At 42.9% G+C, this 25,877-nt stretch overlaps 1 protein-coding gene across 1 annotated transcript in view; it reads left to right on the forward strand.

Annotated features, from left to right (window-relative positions):
* Positions 1-25,877, forward strand: part of TMEM132B (transmembrane protein 132B) — a 232,750-nt gene that overhangs the window by 129,129 nt on the left and 77,744 nt on the right. The gene's annotated exons all lie outside the window — the stretch shown is intronic.

Raw genomic sequence — 25,877 nt, forward strand, 5'->3', positions numbered from 1 at the left:
AATGTGGCTATACATCCCCATGTCCTGGCTCAGTTGTGGTTTGGGTAATCACATTGTGTAGATCATTTCCATTGTTGTCTCAATTATCTGAAGCTCTTGATTGTTAAAGGTTATGAAGTTAATTTTCGTTTGAAAATGTGTGTGAATGGCACAGTCCTAAAACTAGCGATACATATATACCATTTAGCCTAAACCAAGTTTCTCTAGGCCTTGGAAAAATAGGTGAGTTGGCTTATTGTTTGGTTTGGTTTTTGTTTTAATATCCTTCATATTAAAAGAATCAGTTCCCTGCACAGCAGATATTAGGGAATTTTATAGGCCCACAAGTCTGTTTTCACAAGACTGAAGCTAGGAGCCATGTAGGTAAGACAAGGGCCCAGCAGTACATTGGGTGCTGGTATTTGTCAGGTTTGCCTGTAGAAATGCCAAGGGTTGTGTACAAGGAAACCTTGTGCAGGCAGGAAGGACATCTGAATCCACTCTAGCTCAGAAGCAAATACAAGCAACAGCAGGACTGTGAAGGCAAACAGCATTCAGACGAGCCTAAAGAAAGCTGCAGCTGAAGTCGTGAAACCAGCCTGTTTATCACCAGGACCCTGCTGTATGCCCCATGCGTTTCCCATTCCTGTGAGCAGCACACTGCGTTCGGGGTTGCAGAAGTGATGATCCATAGAATTTATAAATATAATCAATTCGGACAGCAGCAGCAGAGTTTAGAGCAGCCTCATGCCACAATCACCTGCTTCCCACTGTTAAAGACGTGTAGCCAGAGCATTGTTGATCTGCCTGCTACAATCAAAGATGTTTGCACGCTGCACTGAACATATGCTCTGGGTACCCTCCACAGGGGCTGGCAGATTGCTTCCTCTGTGCACTCATTTGTGTGCTGCTGCTGCTGTTCTCCTGCCCAAATGCAGGTCTGAAACCAGCACAATGATTTCCAGTTCTGCTTTAAGCACCCCTGATGCTGGGACTCTCAGAGTGTTCAAAAGGTGCTATTTCGGGGCCAGCCTTAAAAAGCAGAAATACCCAGAGACCTCGGGACTATTTGTATTTTGAAAGATGTTTGGGGTTTTCAAATTATTGTGGGCTAGAATTTAAGAGCTTACCAACTGTTAGAATAAAAACTCAAACCTGGCTCTGGTCTGGCTTTAAACCCAGATTCCCCCCTAAAACTGATCTTGGCACTAAAGACAGCCCTCTTTATTTAGCTCCTGTATGTGTGATACACGAGCAACTTATAAAGTGTACTTTTTGATAACAGCTTGATGAAAAATATTGCCTTACATAAATAGTGCCATGAACTCAATGTGCCATTTTGCCTTGATTAGATGTATGTGGGCTGCTCAGATCTGGAACATGCACTCTGATCCCAACAAGTCTTAGAGGTCCCTTGTTGTAGGAGGGTGGGCCAAGAGAGGGGAAGGGAAGAAGAAGGAGTTAGAAGGAATAGTTGTGCTGTTTCTGTTCAATTCCTAGCTGCTGTATTGTACAGCAGAATGACTGTATGTTTACACTGCTGAGATGTTAATCCACTTCCTGTATTGACAGTCCCTCTCTCCTTCCAGCTCAGCATTTTGTCTTTTCCTCCCTTTCTTTTTTTTCCAGTGGCCATATGGGCATTTTGGCTTCAAGTTGAAGCACAGGACACTATAGTGCAAACAGGCAAACTTTGCATATGGGCTGCTGCTTTGTTACAGCAGCTAATGTCTGCTCAAGTGTGAGCAGAAACCTGTTTAAAGAGGGTATGAGATAGCAATGCAGCTGGTTAGGTAAAAGTTTCAACTTTAGAAACTTCTTAACAGGAAGAATGGAACAAGTGCCAGAAGAACAAAAGAATGATCCTAACTGACATTGTGTTATTAGGATAAAATCACTCTCTCGGTCCGTTCAAGCAGTGATGGATGGGATGTGTACACAACATTGATCACTGCACATTTTATTCCCTCAGCCTGTCTGTTACCTACCAGGAGGGTGCACTACCAGATTCTTAAGCAGTTTATGCTTATCTGTGAAAGGCCCAAATTTCACCCACACTGAATTTTTTCTCCACTATTTTGGCAGTGTGAAAAGATCTCTTTATGGCTCAGAATCAACCCCAAGATCTTTGTTTTAAGCTCTTTTTCAATCCAGCATCAAGCCAAAATCAGAGTGTATTTTTCTTCTCTTTGTCAAGTGTCATGGACCCCTGAGGTTAGTTTCCAGTCCCTTCTTACTGGGAGGAAAGCTGCAAAGGCACAGAGCCATTGAACAGCCAGGGATGTTAGGGGATGCTGCATCCTACCTGGATGAAACAGAAGTGGGAATTGAAATCAGAGGAAATGGCAAGAAAACCTCAGTCCCTCTCTCCAACATCCCTCTTATTCTGAAAGTTAACTTTATTTTCAGGTAGATTCTTTGTCTTTTGGAAAATGATTTGTATTTTCCTGTCCTGTTTGAAGACCTAACTAGTAATAATCCCAAAGATCACCGGAGATTGTTTCTCCTGGAAGCAAGAACCAGCTCTCCCAATGAAATGTGTTTAGAGGTTGATTTTCTAGGCTGTGGGGCCATTCCTTTTCAAGCAGATATTTCCTTGTCTTCTACGAGTGGACTACAGGGGACTAAAGGATTCTTTTTAATTGATGTCCTTGGTATATATTGTAAGTACTCCAGAAGTGAAGCAGTTTCTTGGGAGCTGTGCTGTGAGCACCATGGAAAATCAATGTCAAACAAGTGCACAATGTGCCAAATGTGTCTGCTTTGCCATGTCTGCTTTGGCCATCTCTATGCGCAGCACTGCCGCTTGTGATATGAGTCTGAAGTAATCTAGTGAATTTTAAACACATCCAGACCTTCAGATTGTGGCTCTTGTTCAAGTGAAAGGCACAATTACCTCCTCTATTAAATATGCTAATGAAGACAGAATGGGGTTGGGTTTGGGGGTAAAGCCATTGTTGGCTTTTAATGAAACATATTTTCTTTTGGCATTTTATTTTAATGAGAGCTGTCCTATTAAGCTTTAATACAGTCGAACTTCTGATAAAAGCCCTTATCAAAAACCACGCCATAGGAAAGTAAATTAATTTAATTGTGGCAGCTAAACAAATGGACCATTTTCCTGGGTTGGAAGAGAGAGAGAATATGATCTAATAACACCACACTTATTAGTATTTCTGATATGTAAATTAAAAGCATTAAGTGAATAGCAAAATGATCCATAGCTTCCCTAGATAGAGTAATAAATGGGAGCCGGGGTGTTTTTTTCACACAGAAAACTGATATAATTAGAAGACTGTTAACATCCTTTTTTTTAGCTGCGTGAAATGAACAAGCCACAGGAGACCAGTTCCTCAGAATAATTAAAGTTCAGGAATAGTTTGATATTACCAGAAGTGAGATTTGAGTGATATCTTTTTAATTTACTGTAAATAGCTGCGTCTTGGTTGTTTTGTAACATTTATTTATTTCTTAAGAAAGCCCTTTTAATTTTAAGAGAAATGTGTCTCATCTTTGGGTGATGGTTCTGTTTGTTTCAAATGCTCCGTAGTCTGTTATTTGCCAAGGGCATACATTAAATATCTTCCTAATGTGAGGAACATATGGGTTAGCACTTCACAACAGCAAATAGACACAACAGTTTCTCTCTCACGCAGAGTACACACTGAGCCTGATCATTGGATATTGCTGGATTTCAGAATTTCCTTCCATTTCAAAGGCATTCTTTACAATAAAAGTTTATGAAGTGTTGAGAATGAATTAATGACAAGGAAATGATATCTGGGCTGGGCATACTTCATACTCTTTGGAATTTAGTAGCATTTACCATTGTTCTGGTGTGGCTGATATGGCTTGCATAGTGCAGTAGGTAAATAGGACCATGCGGCACAATGAGACCTTGTGTCAGATACAGTCATCCTCAGCTTGGACATTGGGGCTGGCTCTGTCACACGAATGACAGCCAGTGGAGGAGCTTGTGAAGCTCTGGGAAGAGAACAGTGTAATGAGATGGAGTAAATGACATGAAGGATTTCTGTTTCAAAATGTTACTGTTTTGGGGCATTATGAAGCCAACAGGATGGTAGTTTTGGTTTGGCCACTGCAATGAATAGTCCCTTGAACAGCTCTCATGGTTGTCCCATTTTAGAACGTTCAGGGTCTGCTCCCCACATCCTCCAGTGGGTACAGAGGCAGGAGAACTGCACTGCCTTTGGTTCCCCCTGAGCTGGCTTCACTTTCAGGATACACCCTGAGATGCAGATACAACTTGTGTCCCAAACACTATGCAAAAGATGTGCCTAGAAAGGAGGAAACCTTCACTAGCTTAAAGTTGAACTCAGTTTTTTAGTAGCTGTTAGGATCTCTGAAAATCCCACCCCAAGTATCCAGTATCCCATCACCTTAGACACTGCGATCCTTTGGCCTGCTCTGAAAGTGAGAAGTAACTTTGTACACTACCTATAGGAGCACTGCAGGCAAAATTGCTCTTCCATTCTAAAATATGGTGCTTCCCTCACCCCGGCTCTTAAACCTGTCTTCACTCATGCTCTTTTGACGTATTCAGTTCAGTCCTAAATCCCTTCTTGATATATTTGCAGGCTTTCTGTAGTTGTTCCTGCGTGGATGATTTAGGGCCAGCAAATAACTTTTTCCCAGAGTATGCAAGTGTCTGCTCCAATAAATAAAAGCCACATCTCTGATCAGTGGGTACCTTGGGACTTGTGTAACAATTGCACTCCTGTTTAGTTCATGTGCCATGGAAGCACAGTCCAATTGCCTGATGTCGCAGAGGTCTGCCGTTTCAGACAGGACCGATTTTCCACTCGTAATGGACAATAGGACAACTCTGTGTTGGGAGGGAAACAAGAAGCCATTGTAATCTGCATTAGCTTGTGGCTATTCTGCTCTATATAGGTCTCCAGCAGTGTTTAAGTGACCTTAGTTGTGTGGTGCAGGTAGTGCAAGAAGCCAAACCTAGAGTTAAAAGGATTCCCCCCCAGTTGTTCAGAGCAGCTCTGGGTGCTGTGAGCCCACAGCTATTGTGTATTCCTGAGCATTGGCATTTCATTTATTTTGGCTTTCAGTCATCATTTAAGACACATGCATCAGTGTCAAGAATCCCAGTTCCTCTGTCATGCCCAGAGACTCACATCCAGAAACGTGTGTTACAGGCTATAGAAATGGAAGTGGAGTGCAATCTGTCTTTGTGACTCTCAAAACGCTTTGTAGACATGAGCTAGTGAACAGCCGTTCTGCAGGAGCTGTATCTCAACAGTATCCTTCAGCCCTGTGTGGAACGGAGAGCAAACAGTAGCAGAGATGGCCCATAAATAAGAGATGCGAGTTAGTATTGCTTAGGACTCAAAGAATATATTACTGGCAAATGGAACCATTACCTGAGTGGATTGATTTATCTGTAGATTACAGTTAAGCTCAGATTTGGTCTCTCCAAGCTCTTCAAACTTGTCTTGATTACTTTTTCCTAATTCCCAGAAGAGGAGTTAAGAATTGGTGTGGGTTAAAACTATAGGGAAAAGTTGAAATGATCTGGATTAAATCCCTGGGTCTGTTGTGGACTTAAATGTTATCTAAAATATTACTAAATTATTGCATTTTGCCTTTATTTTCTGTCTTTACAATCAGGGTGACAGGCCTGCCCTGAGATAGAGGGCTGGCATGATAGGACTGAAGCCATGCTTCTAAACTGATACAAGCTAATTGATGTATAAACAGTGAGAAAAATCTCACAAGCTGACTTAATAATTCCTGTCCTCAGTGAGGTAAAGCCAGGAATCCAAGTGATATGTTTGTGCTGAAGTCCCCTCCACTCACTGCACTGGTATTTGTGCTATTGGTTTAAGTTCTGTCAACTTCACAACCCTTGCTAGGAAAACAGCTGTAAAATTCTGCTTTACATTAACCTGCTTCACTGAAACCTGCTGATTGGGAGGCTGGAGACCTTGATGCCAGTTCTCAGCTTTGAGAAGAGAGAAAACAACAATGCAGGGCGATAGTCCTTCCTGTCTTCAGGATTGTTGCTATGTGTACTGAACCCCTGTGCTTTGCAGTGATGAACCTCGTGATGGTGCAGAGCTGCTGCTTGTGCCTCACAGTGATCTTCTCCAGGTGGGACCTAATGGTGGAAGGAAAACGATCTGCACCCTCACACTGCAGAGAAGCAGTTGGCTGTGCAGGGACTGCATCTCTGAGTTGCACTGTGTGTGCTCCACAGGGCCAGTTTTCCAAGGGCACTCAACAAGGTTGTGTTATAGGTTCACAGTTTCCAAAGGAAATCCATAGCCACCGTGGTGAGGGATGTTTGAAAGCCCAGCTCTGGTAATGGGTGCTAGGCTCCACTTCCTGGAGGATGTAGTATTGCTGTTAATGTTGCTGCTGGCTGATTCAGAGGATGATGGTGAGATTAAATTCCTTCTTTTCATACAGACTTGGAAGTTCGGGGATGACAAGTGTTCTCCAGGCAGGGTTGATATGATTAAGGTGATAGTTTATTGATAAGGATGTATCTGGGGAGGGTAGCAATTTACATCTGGCCTCTCACACAAACTAGCCTTAATTTTCATCTGCCATCTTGAGGCATGCTGGGGAGGAGAGTAAATTCCCACCGTCAGGCTGGAAAGAGCATTCCTATCATTCTGATTTAGTACCATTTCCTATTAGTCCCAGCCTCTCATCAGCCGTGCTCAGATGATAATTTATGTTTTAATGGGCAGAGCACTTTACTGCCCACAGGCTTCTAAACCAAGCTAGGATTTATGTCCTATGCCTCTGAAATACCATATATTTATTTCCCTGGCACTCAGGGGTGGTGGAGCTGAATCTGTAAAGAGCCCAACTCCATCCCTGTGATTTGCTGGGAGGGGCCTCAAATGTGGTTCTCGTTTGAAGCCAGAAACAAGTGGTGGCAGATGCAAGAAACAGTAGCTTGGTCCTGTGACAAGGATGGAGGAGGAATCATGGAAGGGAGCGCTGTCATAGGGTAGTTATGCTGTTTGTACCTCAGCTTACCACTAAACCTGTTCTTTCCTAAAGGCATAGGCTTCTGGTGTTCCTGACAGAGGGCAGGGATCTGCTGCTGCAACTGCCATGGGAAGGGTTTCCCCTGGGCACATGGCTGGTGCTCTGTGTTCATCCCTGCCCTTTGCTGTCATGGAATCATAGAATGTTTAGGGTTGGAACATAAGGTCACATAGTTGAAACTCCGTTGCCGCGGGCAGGGATGCTCATGTTGCAAGGAGACCTGGCATGGGTTTTCTCAGCACAAGAGTGACAAAGTAGAAGAAGGGCTTTTTAAAGGGACAGAATTATTGTGTGTATTTAAAGCTATTTATATTTATGCAGGCCAAAATCCCATGAGAGACCAAGGTAAGGGGGGAAGGCACCGTGCAGTGTCAAACCAGTGTGAGAGCGAGTGCTGAAGAAGGAAGGAGGTGGTGAAGCCTGCTACATCTGGTTTTCAGGCCTATAGCATGCCAGCCATCTCCATCATGTTGATTTAGAGCAGCCAGGCAATGTTTGGGGCTGGGCTGGGAGTTGGTACAGTTCTCACCATTTAGGCATTTTTAGGCCTAAATGGCATTAGGCATTGATTTATGTTTCCAGCTGTTCTAGGGCTGAGCACATCCCGATGAGAGATGGGGAATTGCTGGCCATGTGCCTTGCCTTGGTCTTTGGCTGCCAGTTTGCTTCTCTCTGTTCCGGGTTTCTAAAACATCTGCAGGCCTCGATTTCTTGCATCTCCAGTTCTAATAGGTCTCAATTAAACCTTCCCACTCAGGCTACCTGGCCATTAACTGCCTTCAGTAAATCTGCTGGTTTCCAGCCACTAAACTCCACTGAGCATGTCATTTAAATAAAGTGGCCAAATTGCTTTGTTTTAGGTGGGATTCTTTTATATAACTTACAAAGACAAGTTATATAAAATCAACGGTGGCAAGCTTGTGCCATTTTATTAGAGACAGGAATGTGGTCCAACATTTGAAATGCTGTCAGGCGCTAGGTGACAAGAAATGTCTGTGTGTGCTTGTGGGAGCTGCAAGGAAAGAATGCTGTTTGTAGTGCAGAAGACTGGTCTCATCTAAAAGAATGGTTTGTTTTTTTCCTTAAAAGCACATTTACAGCTCAGGAGCAGATGAAATGTAAGAAGTTTGAAAGAAAAATAAAAACCAGAAAAAGAAGTCAAAAAGGAGAAGGAGAACTGTGATGGTAAACACAAAGCCTAACTGTATCATTGGAGTTAGTGCTTACAGCAGATGGTGCTTCCAAACCCTTGGAAAGGTGAGGAATCATAAATGACAGGTGCTGTAGAAACAAAAACCAGGCTGTTGTGAACTTGGTGTGAGTCAGCATGAGAGGAGGGGACAAAGCAGGCAAATGGGGAGAGGAAAGGTACAGGGTGAATAGGAAAACAGGGATTACAGCTTGGCACTGATGAGTGTTGTCAGGGCTGAAGTGCAGTCATCACAACTTGAAATTTCCAGAAGCTTTGCAGAAAAACCTGGGTTTTGTTCTTACTTACAGTGAAGAAGTGCTGGTGTTCAAAGTAGGAGGTGTTGGAAAGGCTGACCAGAGCTTTGACAGACTGGACTAATGCTCCAAACCAGGATTTGGTTCCATCTTGAAGTGGCATCATTTATATCCTGTGATGTGTTACATGGTGTTAGGTGCCCTTGTGTTGCCATGAGAACTGGTTGGAGTGTCCCCACTTCTTATGGTCTGCAGTTGTCAATCATGTGTAACAAGTGTTTTGTTCCATTCCTGTGTCCCCGGGAGTGTGGCTGGTGCTGGATGCGGGCAGAGGTTCCTGTGTGGTGGAGGATGTTGTCTGGTTCTCTCACAGACAGAGCATCTCCTTCTTGAGAGGTACTGGAGTTAGGAGGTATGGGTACCACTACTTTGTTACAAGCATTTCAGCCACTGATCCATCCCATTACTGCTAGCAGCTCCTGAGATGGCCTGTTTAGAACTCAGTAGCTTTGTAGGTATGTTTCTAACATGTGCAAGCATTTCTCTGGCCTTTCCCAGACTCACACCCTGTGTTTGCTTTCTCTTTCACCTCTAATTGGAACCAATAACAAGGTTTAAATAGGGAGTTCTGACAAAAATGTTTGCATCCCAGCAGCAAACCAGCCAGCTGCTTTGTGTGTGACTGGCTCAGCACATGGATCAATGCCTGTGACTTGGTGTGCAACCTTGTCGTGTTCATATGGGTATGGGATGCAGGGGAATGAGTCAGTTGAAATGTTGTGGCTAGTTTTGTAGAGAAAATCTGGGAGATTGTGCATAAATAATGGTTAAACCAATCTAACACATAGACCTCCCCAGCTAAACACTGGAGTGGCTGATGGATCTGTGCCTCCCCTGCACCTGACTGTGCAGCTGGGCCCTGCAGTAGCTGCTCTGCTCTGGGGTGAAGGAGAATGCTATCTCCGTTTGCCAAAGACATAGCAGAACAGCGACTCACCAATGCAAGGAATTAATGGACTTGGCTCTTTTCTAAGAGCTCATATTCTCATGTTCTCTTCTCAGCAAGTCCTGCCTTAATCTACCTTAGGAGCTGTGCTTGCTTGATAGTGCCTTACCTTCCTTGTAAGAGTGTGTCTGAATCTCACTGTTGATGAGCTTGGACTCCTTTGTGGTCCTGGATGCTGAGTCTGACCTGTCCTCTGTGTGTTACTGTGCTCAGTGTAGGTGCTTTGAACCTGGAGTTAAAAAGAGCTCAAAGCTTTCTTTCCTGACGCAGGATCATGCCCTTTTAATATGAAAGCATTTTACATTTATTTAATCACTGCTGCCTGGAGGAGTTTCTCTGAGCATTTAATACACATTATTGTCGAGAAGCTATTAAAGTGGTTTAATTCATTTATATCCATTTATGTTGCATCACAACAGAACATCCACTTTCCTCTAAAATTACATTGTGCTGAGCACTGGAATTTCTTTCTTGCAATGCTTACTTGAAGGCTTTATTCAGTCATACTGTAGTTACAGGTTTCATGGCAGCCATTGTTACTCCTGGTTTTTGCTGCGGCATGGATCTGGAGATATTTGACTCTTTAGCTTATTTTAGCCACAGGCATCTTTCCTTTTGGATCCTCCAGTTCTTTGGGGGACACAATGCTTGTTTGTCAAGTCAGGTCTGTGTTAGCCTTGCTTTGTATTTTAGTATCTTCACAATTCAGAAATTAGAGACTCCAACTAGTAAACAGGTAGAAAATCTTTTCCTGCAGGAAATAGTGTCAGTATCAATAGAGTCCTCCCTGAGGGCAGCACAAGCTTGGCTGTTTAGAGGGGTGGTTGGTGCATCCAAGTCACACATAGGGTCCCCAGTAGGTGGGCTCTTCATCAGTAAAGTTAAAGCTACTCCATTGCCTTAGTTGCAGGAGCTACTTGGTTCTCTGTCCTTACATGAGGTCCAATGGCTGAAATTGTCAGGCTGACTACCTCAGATGTTCCCATATAAAAAAATAACATGATGCTCTCTCTCAGCAACCACAGAGAGAACCAACTTTGGAGTCTTCTAAATTTGAAGGAAATTATAATTTTTAATTATTTAATGTCAGAGTACTGTAATTTCCATTTACCTTAATGAGTCTCTTTCTAATAGTTATTATTTAAAGAAATTTACCTAATTTCTTCAACTGATTTTCTGTAAACTGCATTGCCATCAACATATGGGACATTTAGTTAGAAAACTAAGGATGCAGAAGGTAATTTCAATTAAGAGAAAAGATAAAAATTAGCAAGTAGGAAGGCAACATCTGTGTTCTTCTGCAGGAGGGGAATACATCCACTGGCAGGAAGATGCCTATCTCAGTGAGAATGAGTCAGGTCTGAAGAAATTAACTTTGTGTCAGGTGAATAGGGAAATTACTGTCTTTTCTGAAAGAGAATTGGTGACATCATTTGAAACTGGCAGCTGGCAGGCTCAGGATGAAAGGAGGTGCTGCTTCACCAAGTGCATAACCCCTGGAAGTCCTTGGCAGGGGATGATGTGCATTATGAAAGCTTATGTGGGTTTGGAATGGGAAAGAGCATCTTTACAGAAGAAAAATCCATCCAGTAATGTGTGTATATATATATATATGTGTGTGTGTGTATATATATTCTTTCCTTGGAAATCCATGCACTGTAGACTGCTGCTGGCTGAGGGCTTGGGGTGCTTGCCCTGTCCTGATGCTCTCCCTTAGATATTCTCCCCCAGGGATCTTTGAGGTCCTACTCAGGAGAAGTATGTACCTGTGGTCTGACTCAACCCCGAACCAGCATAGTTGCATCCAAAGCTGATGTCAAGGATGCCTAAAGTAAAAGGAATAGTCCCTATTCCTTCCCCTGCACAGCACTGCCTTTGTCTTAATTTACTTGGAAGTGGTGAAGTGAGCGGGGACTGTGCAGGGCTGTGACCTGCTGAAGCAGTGTTTCTTGTTTTCAGTGCCTCCAGAAGGCAAGCTTCAGCAAACACAACAGTCTGCTCTGTGTGGGATGTTTCCTTCTCCCTCACCTCAGTCTATCAGAGTAATGGTTATTTATAGTGTGCAGTTCACTGGCCTACATGTGGCCATTTGGCTGCAGATCCAGGGCTTGTCCTTTAGTATGTCCCTTAGCTAGAAGCCATCTGATAAACTGCTGACATAGGATTTGAATTTTCCTAAGGCTAAGCCTCCATGTAATCTAAAACAGAATTAGAGGTGCTGTGGGCATGCCTTGGTTAATGTAAATCCCTATAGAGACAGTTTCAACTTTTCTGGTACATTGTCATGGCAAGATGTAGGCTGCAAGCATCAAAATGCAAAGCATCAAAATGATTGCTTTAGCTTTAGAGCACTTAATGTTTAACGCAGAGACAATGCACTTGAGTGAAGCTACTAATCTCCATTCCTGCTCACCCCCCTGCATAGCAGGCTGCTGTGGAGATAAGCAGGGGTCAGCTTGCCTTTATTCTAGGTTACAGCACACTGCAATCACATCATTTCCATTTCTGACACACCCTCCATGGGGCCTTGCTCTTCTACATGCCACCCAGTGACACAGCATGTCAAATCACAGGACTGAAAGGACTTCAGCTTCAAGCTACTCCATTTTCCCCATTAACCCTCTACATTACACCCTCTTTCAAAGCCTTGCTGCAGTTTTCTTCTTTTCCTTGGGAGTTAAACCAGCAGATGTTGTATTATCCGCTGCGGATTTTCATCTGCCTTTGCTTCCGGGATATCTTGGTCACTTAAGACTGAGCTAAGTACAAGCAAATGAGAAGGAGTTAAGAAAAGGAAGAGGAAGAGGAGAAGGAAGAAACAGATGTTCACTGGTGTTGCGGAACATGAAAATCTCAGCTTGGCAATCACAAAGTGTGGTGGTGCCAGACTGCAGATGTACTGACATGGGCTTCAGCCTTTCCATTTACTGTGAAACTGCATTTGCAACTGTAAAGGCTTAATAGTAACCCTCAGAGACCATATGCATCATCCTGAGTTGTGGGAGAGCAGGCCAGAGCACGCCTTTTCCTTCATGGCATTGAGTTCACTCTTCACGAGATAACACTGAAGTCTTTATGATGCTGCTGAAGGAAAGCTGAAACAAACTGAAGGTGGAGGTGTTTTGTACTTCTGTTCTGCTGCAGTTCCTGTGTGATTTTGAGTCATGAGAGGTCCAGTTCTGCAGCCCTTGCACCTCCTGGGACCTGTGTTGGCTCTGATTAGCTGGCCATGCATGTGAACATTGGGTGACGATGGCAATACTGTGTCCCTCAGCTCCCTGGAGGTGAGCAGCTATCGTGTGCAAGGTTTGCAGCCAGTAGTACAAAGTCATTTCTCTTTTTGATAACACACGTCAAGTACTGATAAATCCCTACCCCTCTGCCTACCACCAATACCTTGTTGTTTAATTCTGTTCCCGTGTAAGTCACTCCAATAGTCAACTTTCTCTAGATTGACTGGCTTTTATCACTGCTATCCCTAGGAAAACTCAAGTGGTCCTGCTTGAGTCCTGCCAGAAGAGGGATTGTTACAGTCCTGCACTGTCAGGCAATTCCCATGTATGGTGCAGCCTTTGTGCTGCTTTTTTTTTACAGGCATAATCTACTGGAAAATCTTCTTTCATCCTTGGTGTCATCTAACTCTGTTGGTTTGGTTTTGGCCTTCCCTGCTGAGGAGACAGGTGGAGAGGTGTGTGTTCTGGTTCAGCCAAGTTTGACAGAGGCAGAGTTTCCGAAGATACTGAATTCCTGTAGGTGTCATGAAATAAAAGTGCTAGGTAGAGGGGAGAGTCTGTATTAGGGCTCCATCTGACACAGCACCATCTCCAGCCTGCTGGGCACCAGAGGACTCACCCAGGAGAGCACCATTATGAGAAGCCAGTGTCAGGAAATGGATCACTTAGTCCTTGGTAGATCCAAGTCTGAAGCTCAGTTTTATTAGCTCTGCAGTTTGCTGAATCTCTTGGCTTTATTGCAGCACAGATATACCACTTTATTTTTCCACTTAGATGGTTATTTAGTGCCTGTGTATATCACCTCTATAGGTGTTTTTTCCTGATTCTTTGCCCTGGCTTATGTTTGCATTTCCATCCAATTTAATACTGTACATTAACATCATACACTTTTATGGATAAAACCAAAAGAGGCATGGTAAGATGTATTACCAATCTAGCACCAGTTTTGTTTTTTCCAGAAACTGAACTAGTTTTTTAAAACTGAGTTTATGGACTGAGCTTGTTCATACAACTGAAGGGCCTTCTGCTTAATTAGTTACATACTAAATGTTCTTACAATTCATATTTTCTCATAATCTTAATTTGTGCCCTTTTATAGTCTTCATGAGCATCTTTATTTCTGCTGAGTAACAAGCATGTGAAAAACTGGCAGTTTTCCAGCCAGTGCTTGTTTTATAAGACTGTTTGTAGAGATCTATACTTGAAGCAACAGGGACCATGGTCTATATTTCACCCATGACCTACACCTGCAAACCATGTAAAATCATTGCTAAATGGAGCTCTAAATAGGATACATTCATTCTTCAGCAAAGATTCTTACTCTGTGCTGTATCATAGCAGGTGACAAACCAAAGCAGAACAGTGAGTTATTCAACCTAATTTCTTGAGCTGGAGGTTCAATTTGTAGCAAAAAGCTTTGTTTTGCTTCTGTTTGAATTGTTCACAAGCTGTTTGTGGTTTGACCACATTATTTAACGTTTGCCAAGTGGCTTTCCCAAATGACTTTACTCTGTAGATTTGTGTGTGAGGTAGTACTGCCTGCTGTCATCATCTTGAGGAGGTAAGTTCATGGCAAATGCCATTGGTTATTTTGGCTCTGAATAAAACCCTTCTTGAAAAGCTTTTCACACCCAGGATATGTGAAAACCTTCTGTCTGTGTTGCACAGGCAGTAAGAGTGGTGAGGAGCTTTCCTGTGGGTGGGAGGGGACCTGCAAATGTGACACAGGGTTGTACTTGGTGCACACACGTTCTTCCATCTTCCATTCCATTTGTGTCCCATCTGCTTCTGGTGGAATATTTCCTCCTGGCCCTGTGTAATGACTGATGTTTGGTTTACTGGTGGCACTCCAGAGCTGTTATTAAACATGGTAATAAGTGAGTAAGGACTGACAATAAATCAATAAAACCAATAGATTTTGAAGGAATTGAGGTCCATATAGGCCAAAGTTTCATTTTTTTACCTCCCAGTTAAGTGTCAAATAAATTGAGACATACACAATTCAAATTCAAAGATAAAAATGTTTTATTTTTAAAGCATAGGAAGTCTTTTAAAGCAAATAACATCGACTTGTTAATTGATTTTGGATTTCTTCACTGTAACAAGTAGAGCAGCAGGCAGTGTGCTGCTGCGACTGCACTTTTCAGCCCAAATAAGTGTCTGCTTTACATGCACTTTTCTAGCTTTGAACAACTTTCCATGCATCTAGCTGAGGAAAATGAGAGCATATATGCACTGTTGTCCCCTAAATGAAAATTACTATATCATAGTATAAAGCTACATAGAGAAGACTGATGCGTCGAAGAGCAAATACCATGAGAGCGTGTTGCTTGTCCTGTATGAAAATAAATTCACTCTGGAAAGCTGTCTTCAATTTTTAATTGATGAGCCTGTTAAAATAATGAAAGGTAATTATCCTTTTCATTGTAACAAAACAGTTTCCAGATTGCAATGGCAATGGTTAAATGTGTTTCCCACAGTTTTATTGTGGTGATTGTCAGGAGTATTAGGTTTAAATCCTTTTTTGCCTTGTCCCTCTTTCAGTTACAAAGCATGTGGGGTTTTTTTCCAAGGTTAGAGACCAAAAGTAAAGGTGTAGGAAGGAAATACATTATATGTGAAAGAAAAAGAATCATTATGCTGATGCTCAGAGTACTGATGGTTCTGTCGGTAGCAGTTGTGTAGTTGTTGCTGAACTGGAACAATGATCCAGGTGGATCAAGGACAACTTCTTTATAAATGAGGAAATGATGCCTCTCCTCACTGGTTCTCTTATCTCTAGTATTCTTTGCAGAAACATTGCTATTAGTTCCCATGTCCAATTTGGTTGAGTGTACCCTCCCTAAACTGTTTTATATGTTCTGTGAGACTCACTTCCATTCTAAGTTTAGGTGGAGTATTGTAGTGTGGCTTTTACAGGGCTGCTTTCCATGCTAGTGAGTCCTCTGATGTTTCCATGACAAGTGGAGAATTAAGGGAAAAGCAGCTATCAAGACGGAAGAGCAGAGCCCATGTTCTACTGAAGGAGCCGCCTCTGTAACAGAGATAACTAGAACTGCTCAGCAATTGGTTTTTAGAATGGTTTCCTAACAGGAAATCCAGGATCTCCCAGGTTTTATGCAAGTGTTTGGTGTTCAGCAAGGGAACTGTTAATGCAGTGCCTTATTTCAAGTAAATTTGCTCTTAACTGAAGTATTTCATGTTATTGGACTGGACTGAAGTGTTTCAATTGAAATCCGTTCAACAAAACCATTAAAACACTTGATCCCAGCAGGACAGTGCTGCTCTTGGTTCCTGTTTTCTATTCTGGGTCAATAATTAGAGATGGGAAAAACCTTTCCCATTGACTCACCTTATAGTCTGCAAGAGTGTTTTACTTGTAGCTTGTACCTCAGCTGGAGGGCAGAGAGATCTATCACTCTGGTGTCTGGCCAGGAGTCCCTGCAGGGATGCTGATGCTGTGACCATGTGGCAGAGCCACCTCTCTCATCAGTCCTGAAGGGTGCTACAGGATGCAGCTTGTGTCCATGTAGCTCGAGGGTGGCTGCTGCCCAGCACGAGCAGGATCAGAGCAGCTATGGTCTAGGAGTGGGGTCTCAGAGGCTATTAACTGAATGGGAAGGCACTATAAAGGAAATAATGTCATGTGTGTCTTCAGGAGTGAGACTAACCTCAGCCCTCATCTGATCACTGTGCCTTGTGGAAGATCTCTTGTACCCACAGGTCTCTGAAGTAGGTGGCCTTGGCCATTTCTTCTTGGCAGCTAAGGACATGAGTGCATCTATAGAGATCACGACCGAAGCACGGGAATCGTTCTAAAGAGATTATTTATGCATTTGCCGTCATCAAAAGCAAACCCACTTCATTAAGCACACAGAGAATGCAAAAGCAAGAGGAAAAGTAGTGTTCTTGATGAGATAAACACATTAAAGTTACTCATTATGCATAAAATAATAGTATCTACACATGTTCCAGCGAGTTCAGGCTGGAAGATGTGTCACCATTGCCATGTTCCTCTCATTTCCTGCATATTCATCTACAAGGTACTGATTCAGCCTCTGTAATTGGCTTGTTAGACACTTAAAGCCCCCCAAATCCACAACAGAACTCTTCAGACTTTAGTGCTGAAAGCTGTGCTGTGCTTTTATGTCTTTCCATTTGAATATGAATCGGAAGAACAAGAACTTGAATTTTCAGTACTCCAATGGGTAGATGAATAGATGAGTAAAGGGAGAAAGAAGAGTAAATAAAAAAACCCCTAAGTAGTGTAAAAGGCTTGTAGTAAGGCTGGGTTTTGTGCACTGCTCTGGGAGCAGAACCATCTGTCCTTTTGCCTCAGATACTATCCCTTCTATTCACATGCTCCTCTCCATTTTAAATTAAAGGGGGAAAAAAAAAGTGAAGGGTTTTTAGGGATGCCTCATTATCTGTATTTGCTTTCTGGAAACAATTCCCAGTGCAACTTGATGTTTACTGCATTGCCTGGTACCTGAGCAGGGGCTGCATGGGAAGGGAAGCCTTTCGGATGCATTTAGCAGCTTGCTGTTTTAATTAGAGTATTGTCATCACTTGGCTGCTTGCAGATCTCCAAAGAAACATCGTGGCCTGCTGGGTTATTCACTAGGTGTTTGTGTGATTGACCTTGTAGCCTTGTCCTGTCTTGGTTCTTCCATTTCTGGAAGCAGGTTTCCATGTCAGCCTTTGGATGTCTGGTAAATGAGATTTGAAATGGAGCAAGGAAAAGATGTGGTCCTTCCCAAGTGGATTATTTGTCTTTTCCATGTCCCTCCTCCTTCCATGACAGGGCTATGGCTGGGGATCTGTGGCTGTGTTCATGCTGGGCAGCTTGGTCCAGTGCTCCTGGGGGCTGACCTGAAGATGAAACTTTTGTGTCCTACAGAGATGTGTCCCTTGCATGGGACATGGACCCCTGTTTTCCTCTGAAAGGAGAGGATGGAGCGGCTTGTTCTCAGTGCATTGAAAGGACTCTTTGGAGAGATGCAGCTGAATCATTTCAGCTCACAATATGCTGCTTTTCACTCAAAGGAAATACTTCGTTTAGGGGGAAGGTGATAGAGATGTTAAGTCTGGGAGTCAAAGAAAAGAAACGAGGAAAGGGAACTCCAGCAAAATGAAGCTTTAGCTTTAGATTGGTTCTACAAAGACTTTTGTGTTCTCAGTCCTCCAAGCCAGATGCAAACAGTTTGTACGGATCAGTATTAAAGGTAGTTTAAAACCAGTGTGACTTCACATATTGTGTAAGGAGAATGGAGCCTTCATCTTGTTTGTTCTGCTTTTCAAATCTCCTTTGAACACTCACATTTTAACTTTGAAACTGAAAATTATCTTAATTTAAAGCAATAGCTCCTGCAATCACTCACAAGTGGTAAAAAAACCCTAGTACTAAGTCACTGTGATGAAAGCAGGTGTTAGTAAAACGCTGTGTACATTGCCTGCAAATCAGCTCCCTGGTTTTAAAGGCCTTTCTGCCTTTTTGCATTGCCTCTGCTCAAAATGATATGCAGAAGTATGAGTCTTGCAGCTAAAGCTGATAATCTACACCTACCTCACACAGTCTGATTTGTTCATGTGAAGTACGCTGAAGGGCTGGGGTTCTGAAGGGAAAAGGGTTGGGTTTGGGTTTTAATTCCCAGCCTGTTTTCCTCCGATTCTTCACTTAAATAATTCTCAATTTCTGAAATCGTTCAATCTTCCCATAAATTCTTCCCCCTCTCCTCTGATGTTTCAGTGTATCAGCATTGCCAGACTTTCTTGATTGTCCCATGTCTCTATGCTGAAGATGTCATTGTTCCACCCCAAAAGAAATAATATAGCGTTACTTTATTATGTAAAAGAATCAGACTTACACACACGCAATGTCTGCTTCAGTGCCTCCAGTCAAACTGGATAAAACTCATTAACCTGATGTTCCTGTGTTAAAAGCAATTTAAAACCAATTATATCACAGAAACTTAAGAATGCTGTTTAATACCACTTGTGACAAACACGAATTGGCATCATAGAACTTTTTTTGGGTTGGAAGGGACCTTAAAAATCATCTTGTTCCAACCCCCTTCATCTAGTTCGAGCCCCTTGTAACTCGGTTTCAATGTTCAGCTTATGAACAGAGAAAAATACCTCTGTGGCTGGGATATTCCAGAAAGCTGTAGTTTGGTGATGGGGGTTATCAGTGAGATTGAAGGTGACCAAGCCGAGGGGACCTGGTGGTGCTGCTGGAGCAGCAAAGAGGTGGCAGAGTGGGGACAACAGGTTGGGTGTCAGAGGGCTGCCAAGTGGCAGTGATAGGGGAAATGTGAGGCCAGAGAAACAGCATGGGATGGGATGCTGCAATAACAGTGAGTATCCTGGGGGACAGAGGTGAACTTGAAATGAGCAAGAGCAGAAGAGAAGCAATTTCTGTGTGTTTCTAAGGCCATCGCAAAGGAGCAAACCCGGAAGGGATAGATGTCACCTTCTTCTCTTAGGATGTGTTTGAATCGTTATCAAAGGAGTTTATCAACTGATCTTGTTTTCAATTACAACCTGCAGAAGCATTAATACAATTAGATGTGCTGCTGTAATCCTCTTGAAAACAAAATATAGGCATGGTGCAGCTGATAAACTGAAGTAGCAGGGAGCAGCTAATATGTTTTAATAAGCAGTAAGCCTAAAGTGTGTATCTAATAGACTCTAATGGTATCTTCTTTTTCTTAAATTTATCTTGTAAAGGCAGAAGTGAACTTTGAACTTGATATTCTGCCACAATTTATTATATTTTGATTTTTACTTTATTAATGATGGTCCTCAGGAAAAAAGATTAGATTTAGATGAAAGTAGATTTTCATCTTCTGCCCAATGAAAGCAGCTGTAAAGCCACATGGACTTCAGAGAGTACAGCTTCCTGTGTGCTCTTACCCTGTACATTGAGCACCTGCTCTGGCCTTGAGCACTGCCAGGGATGGGGCAGCCACAGCTCCTCTGGGCACCCTGTGCCAGCGCCTCAGCACCCTCACAGGGAAGCACTTCCCTCTGTCAGGTTACAGCCATTCCTTCTTGTCCTGGCCCTACCTGCCCTTGCCAAAAGCCTCTCTCCAGCTTTGTTATTGGCCCCTTTAGGCACTTGCTGCTCTAAGGTCAACCTGGAGAATTCTCCAGGCTGAACAACTCCAGCTTTCTCCTATGCTCCTCAGCCTGTCTTTGTAGCAGAGGTGCTGCAGCCCTCAGAAAATGTTCATGGCCTCCTCTGGACTCATTCCAATGGGTCCATGTCCTTATGTTGGGTTGTCTTTGGTCAGTGTTCTGACCCCACAAGATTGTTCAAGGATGCTGAAATGGGAAGCTGTCATTATAACCCATCAGGGGTGCTCAAAACAGCAAGCTGGCAGTGAGGGATGCTCTGGGGAAAACCTCCTAGGGAAGGGTGGATGTGGCAGTGAGGAGGGGACATGGCACAGAGCTGGTTGCCAGTGGCTGACACAGGGGAGCAGGAGCAGGCAGGAAGCATGGATGGATGTCTGGGGATGGCCAGATGTGCAGTGGAGTTTGCTGCAGTGCAGGATGTCTCTGGGTTAGCTGAGACCAAGTGTGGAGGACCTGCCTGCAGTGACACCGGGACCTGGGGACGAGAGCTGGCTATGAGCCTTCTTATTTCTCTTCTGTCTGATCTAGTTGCTTTGAGTTTCCCTAATAAGTTATGTTTGAGGTTTGTTGTTATGAAATCTGTCTTTATTTGAGTTGTAAAGGCTTTTAGTCTTCGTTAGAGAGCTCATAATGAAGAAAACCAGTAGGCAGTGGATGTCAGAGCACCGGTGACCCAGGAGCTTATTATATCTGGTTTAAAAAAAACAGATTAGAAAGTGGTCACAGCATGAGCAATCCCTCCTTGTTTTGTAGGGATTACCCAGGACCTGGAGTTTACTGCCAGTATAGGCAGTGATTCTGCCTCCTTCTGGGCTGTCCATGCTGCCTTTGTGTCCCCCTCTCTCCAGGGACGCTGGGCATGGTGGTTTTCCTTCCAGTGGGAATTGCTGGACAGAGCTCCTTCAGACACTGCAGCAAATCCTTTGGTAAATGAATCGTGAGCGAACATCAACACCTAATTTTCCCTCTGTGGGTGGAATGTGAGAACAAGAGTGATGAAAGCTGAGAAACAAATGAGTTTCCTTCTTGAAGCTGTATTCTTTGCAGGGCTCTGGGGTGTTCTGTGCTCTGTGGCCTGCCTGGTGCAGATGAGTGGGAAACACAAGCTCACTGGTTGAGGACCATGCAGGAGGACATCAGGATCCACAGGACCACCTCTATGGGGCAGTCTCCCTGATGATTAATTTACTGTAGGGCTTACCTGTCAGGGTCTGTTAATTCCCATCATCCTTTCTTACCCAGCAGGAAGCGTTGGGTTGCTCAGCCAGGATGCCAGGTTTCCTTTACCTTGGTTTTGTTACTAAGTGTTTTATGTTCTGTTCTTCAACCAGGTCTGCCTTTGGATGATTGTACCCACCCCCTTATGTGTGTCAAATAAACAACTTCTGGTTGTTCTTTCCTGCTATTTAGCAAAGATTTGGGGAACTGAGTTCTCCCAGTTCAGCTGACTGTCCACAGTAAAATTATAAACACATGATGTAAGATTAATGAAAGCATTAAAGCACTGGGTGGATATTCCCATTACTGTATACAAGCTAGACAGCATCCTCCTCCACCAGCTTCCTAGGGTGATAAATGTCTTGAGCTGATTTAAAAATGTGTGGGTTATTTTTAACTGTGGTAGCAGAGCCATCTGTATTGTATCTGATGAAGTTCTGTGATAGAGCAAATTGATTTATTCTAGCTCCTTATACTAAGCTTTGTGTTATAAATAAGCTAGTTTGAAGTACATGATGTCATTGAGCTTGAAAGTCTCTAGATAAATTTGTGCTTAAAGTGTTTGTGCTTTCTATATGAATTTAAATTGGTGCAGATTGTTATAGCTCTTCTCTGTCTTGTGGACTGCAACTCTCTGGGGTCAGGACTGTCTTTATGGTTGTGTTTGTATGAAATACACAGAGGGCCCAAATCCAAGACTGATGCTCTCATATGTTACACTGATAAAATAAGAGCAATCCAAAAACAGAAGCAGACATTTGATGGCAGGATTTTCAGCACTGCAAGGAATTGTGTCTGAATCCTACAGTTTGTTGTGAAATACAGGACACTAATGAGGAGCTCATTTCATGTGAGGTATAAACAGTCCTGGCTATAGCAGGGCATGCCCTGTGCCACAGCAAGCCTGAGCTGAGGTCAGATTTTGAGCTCTTGGCTTTGATTCCTGGTCCAGGAGGACTCTGGGGCTTCTGTGAAAGACCCTGGGAAAGGTGCCCATGGCAGGAAGAAAAGGGAATTAATCAAATGCTGGGAAGAATACAATAAATCCTGTCCTAGTTGACTGCTTACAGAACCAGCACAAATGGTTGCTTGAACGAGATAGGGCTTCCAAAAGAAGTGGACTAGAATCACTGTTTCTGTGTTAAAAGGATCGTTTTTGAGAGACCAATACTGAAGACAGGATGTTGCCTAATGAGTGCCATGTATGGTGCAGATTTTGCTGTAATTAAAAAGAAAATGAGCAATTCTTTAATTGAGATCTGTAGATTAAAAGTTAAAAGCTCAGTATCCTCTATTACTTCTTGTCAGCTAGGAATTACATTGCATATGTGTAACAAACCATTGCATTTTAAAAATGGAACCATAAAAAAGCTGCTGTAATTTAAAAGCAGCCAATTTGCCAGGAGTACAGTGTGCAGCTCTGTCACTTGCTAATCAGTCTGTTAAACATAATAGCCGTTCCTGTCTGGAGGCAGTTAATCATGTTGCGAATGCACTTATCAGCGCGTATTAGAAATACAATACAAGACTTCCCGACAGAGGAATGGATGCAATTACTGCAATCAGTATACATTTAGCTACTGTCTTCTACCATGGTTTTCTTGCCATCTCTTTTCTTTCTTTTAAGTAGCCCAGTAGTGACAGATTTTCTCTTAGTAAGATATAAAGGATGTGTCCTTGAAAGTGTTAAACTCAACAGACTGCTCACATGCAACCAGTCAGTGTACATGAGAGGTGGCTGCTGGCTGGTTGAGCCTTTCCTGGACCCATCAGTGTTGGAAGCTGCTGGCTTGGGGTGTTGTGGTGATGGTTTTCAAGGCCTTTGAGCATTTTCACTGATGGACTGGGAACGTGTCTGTGGAGGCATTCGCTAAGTAGGGGGAGAGCTGAAGTTGCTCCATTTGAATGCAACTAAAGGAGCTCAGCATATGGATGAACTAATTTCCTTTCTCCCCACCCCGTTCTTCTCTACATCTAAATCAATAGCAATGAGGGATCTCAAAGTTTTTGAAAGGGGATATTGAAAAAGCATGAAAGCTAATTGCTTCCAGCATGACTACCCACCAGCAATGGGTGTAAATACAGCTGTCTCAGAGAATGCCAGGACTCACAAAACCTAAGGATTGCAGATAAACAGTTTTCCAGGGCTGAGCATATTCTTGTGTGGGGAGGAAGAGAGGTGGGAGGAGGGATGGGGGTTATGAAATCCTGAAAGGACTCAGAAAAGAGAGGAATAGGAGGAGGATGATTTCGTCAATTCTGTTTTACATTAACCCTTAACTTCAAGGATGTTTAATGCAGCTGAGTGTGATTTACAGGAATCTACCTTCTTTTGCTAGAAATCCTTTTATCTGACTCTTTGTTCTTCATGACAGCAGGTTTTTTGCTGTGGTACCATTTGTAATTGCAGCAATGAAAAGGAAAAAACCAAACAATCCCCAAACTGTGACTATTACAGTGGGTAATAAGGGAGTCAATATGACATCCTATCCACCGTACTGGTATCTTCAGTACTGTTCTGCTCATGTCATACGTTGCTCAGACACCATGAGGAAATGTGGGAGGTCCCAGTGTGATGTCCTTAGTGGTGATTCTTCCCACTGGCCTCTCGCTGGTGAGCAGCTTGCCTTGGACACAGGGTAAAGCCTTCACTGCTAAAGAAAGCCATTGAAATGAAGCCCTGGGGTGACATTTCATCCCTTAAACAGGGGTGGGGGGAAGGGGGATGGAACACCACTTCTCCCCTTTCCATTTCTCATTATTCCTTTTCAGAACCTAAATGAATTAACCTCACTTACTACTCACTTGTGTTTGAACTCATTTATTCATGGTATGACCTTAGCTCTGAGCAATATCCCTGCAGCCCCCCATTAGTGTCACTGTATTTGAAATTCATCACGTGTTGGGAAATCATTGTCTTGCAAGTGTGACAAAGTAGTGATTACCCTTTGAAGAGGTGACCTAGAGTCATTGCGTGGTGGCCCTGGTGTTGACCTGCCTTTCATGCCATTAGGAAGTAATTGTTGAATGATTCTTAAAGAGAGAAATATTAAATTTGCCCCATTGCTTTTAGTTATTTGGAGTTTGTACCGCTAGGAAAATTGGGCTCTTTTGTAGGATGAAAATAGGCTCTTAATGGAGTGACGTGCATTAAACTGCTTGTTTCTCTTGCGTTTAGTTTTGTTGGGAAGATCAAGACTTTAAACTGATGGCGGGTAGGAAAAGGTGGAGGCACACAGAGAACTACTGCAGATGGCTTCTTCTGTTCATAGGCTGCATGCAGACCCTGATCCAGCCTGTGTTTGCTCAGCTGGATGAATTAATCGTGTTTATTAATTAAAACATGGGCACGGGTGTTTATCTGCCAGTTTCACTTTCACGTTTTTATCATCTGTTCAGTGGGTATCCACAGTGAGAACAAAAGTTTAACTCTGTCTTAAAACATCATTAGCAGCTTATAAAACAACACAGTTTTATGCACACTGGGTGTCTCCTGGGGACCTGAGGAGAAAGGAGGTCCTGTTTGTGTTAATGGGCTACACTGATCCATGCCTTAACTTCTTTGAGGACATTGCACATCATCTCTCCATCTAGGAGTACATTAGGTTCAAAGAAAGCTAGGTCTGACTCATTAGATGCTTGATTTTGTTTAAATCTAAAGAGAATATAGGAGGAATAGGTGGAATCCTGCTTGGATTTGTTCTGTCATTTTTTCATGCAGGTATTATTGCAGCAGCTTCTATGGCAGACTTATGAGTTCTGTGCACTCTTAGCAAGCTTTAGAAAGAAAAGAACATTGTTTTTTAAATGTCCCCTTGTCTTTGCTGGCTGCTTGGCTGTTATTTACTCCTTGACACTGTCTGCCCATTAAGCAAAGGATTAAGTTCTAAAAATGTTGGATTAGGCTTTTCAAATCCTCAAGTGGAGAGTGCCATTTGTCACTGCTTTCATTTATCCTCCAGCACATTAGGTATATTAGTGTCAGAGTCTGCACCTTGTATTCCCTTTCCTTTCATTGATAAATTCAGTGTGTGGGGAGTTTGCATCTTTAGATCCCCTGTGGTTGGTGTTTGTCCCCAGGCAGATCCAGCTGTCAGTCTCAATTGCAGTTCCAAACTCTAAATAGCAACTGCATTGCTAGCAACTTTCTCCTAGGTCATCTGGTTGTGGTTGTCTTCTCTGATGCACTTGGTGTATACAAAAGAGGCTGATCACTTCCTGTGAATGTCAGGGCTATAAAAACCAGAAGGTGTTTAAAGTGCCAAGGAAACATGTTGTTGGAAGCGTGGTTTGAGCCATTAGGGTGCATCCAGGGCACTTACCCAGACTTAACTCTCTAGGAGGATGAGGAAGCTGTCTACCCATTTGTAGATAAAGGAATTCAAGAGTCAACAAGTGACTCCTCATCACAAGTTGGACTTCAGTTCTTTAAAAGGTCTTCTGAGGGTCTGTGGAGGGATGGTCTCTGTATGTGTGTTCCTGCGTTGCAAAGTTCTTGTATCACCCAATTTATTATCCCAAATTTTCAGTCATTGGCTCTTTAAAAATCCATCCCTGCTTTATAATATATTTGAGGTGCTGGCACAGCAATGTTGAAAACACACCATGTGATTATGGTATGTAAATATGTGAGGATTTCTGAATAGTCGAAGAAAAACTGTAAGCAGGGTTTGAGCTGTTGGTATTTACTGGTTAGGATTCAGCACAAATCTTTCATCATGAAATCATTCTTATTTTTCTAACAACAATAGCTCCCTCTGTACTTGCATCCAACATCAGCTAAACCCTGGCTGCAGTTTTGTGCTGGATGTGTTTGT

This window comes from Melopsittacus undulatus, chromosome 12 (genome assembly GCF_012275295.1).
Source record: "Melopsittacus undulatus isolate bMelUnd1 chromosome 12, bMelUnd1.mat.Z, whole genome shotgun sequence".
NCBI classification, from domain to species: domain Eukaryota; kingdom Metazoa; phylum Chordata; class Aves; order Psittaciformes; family Psittaculidae; genus Melopsittacus; species Melopsittacus undulatus.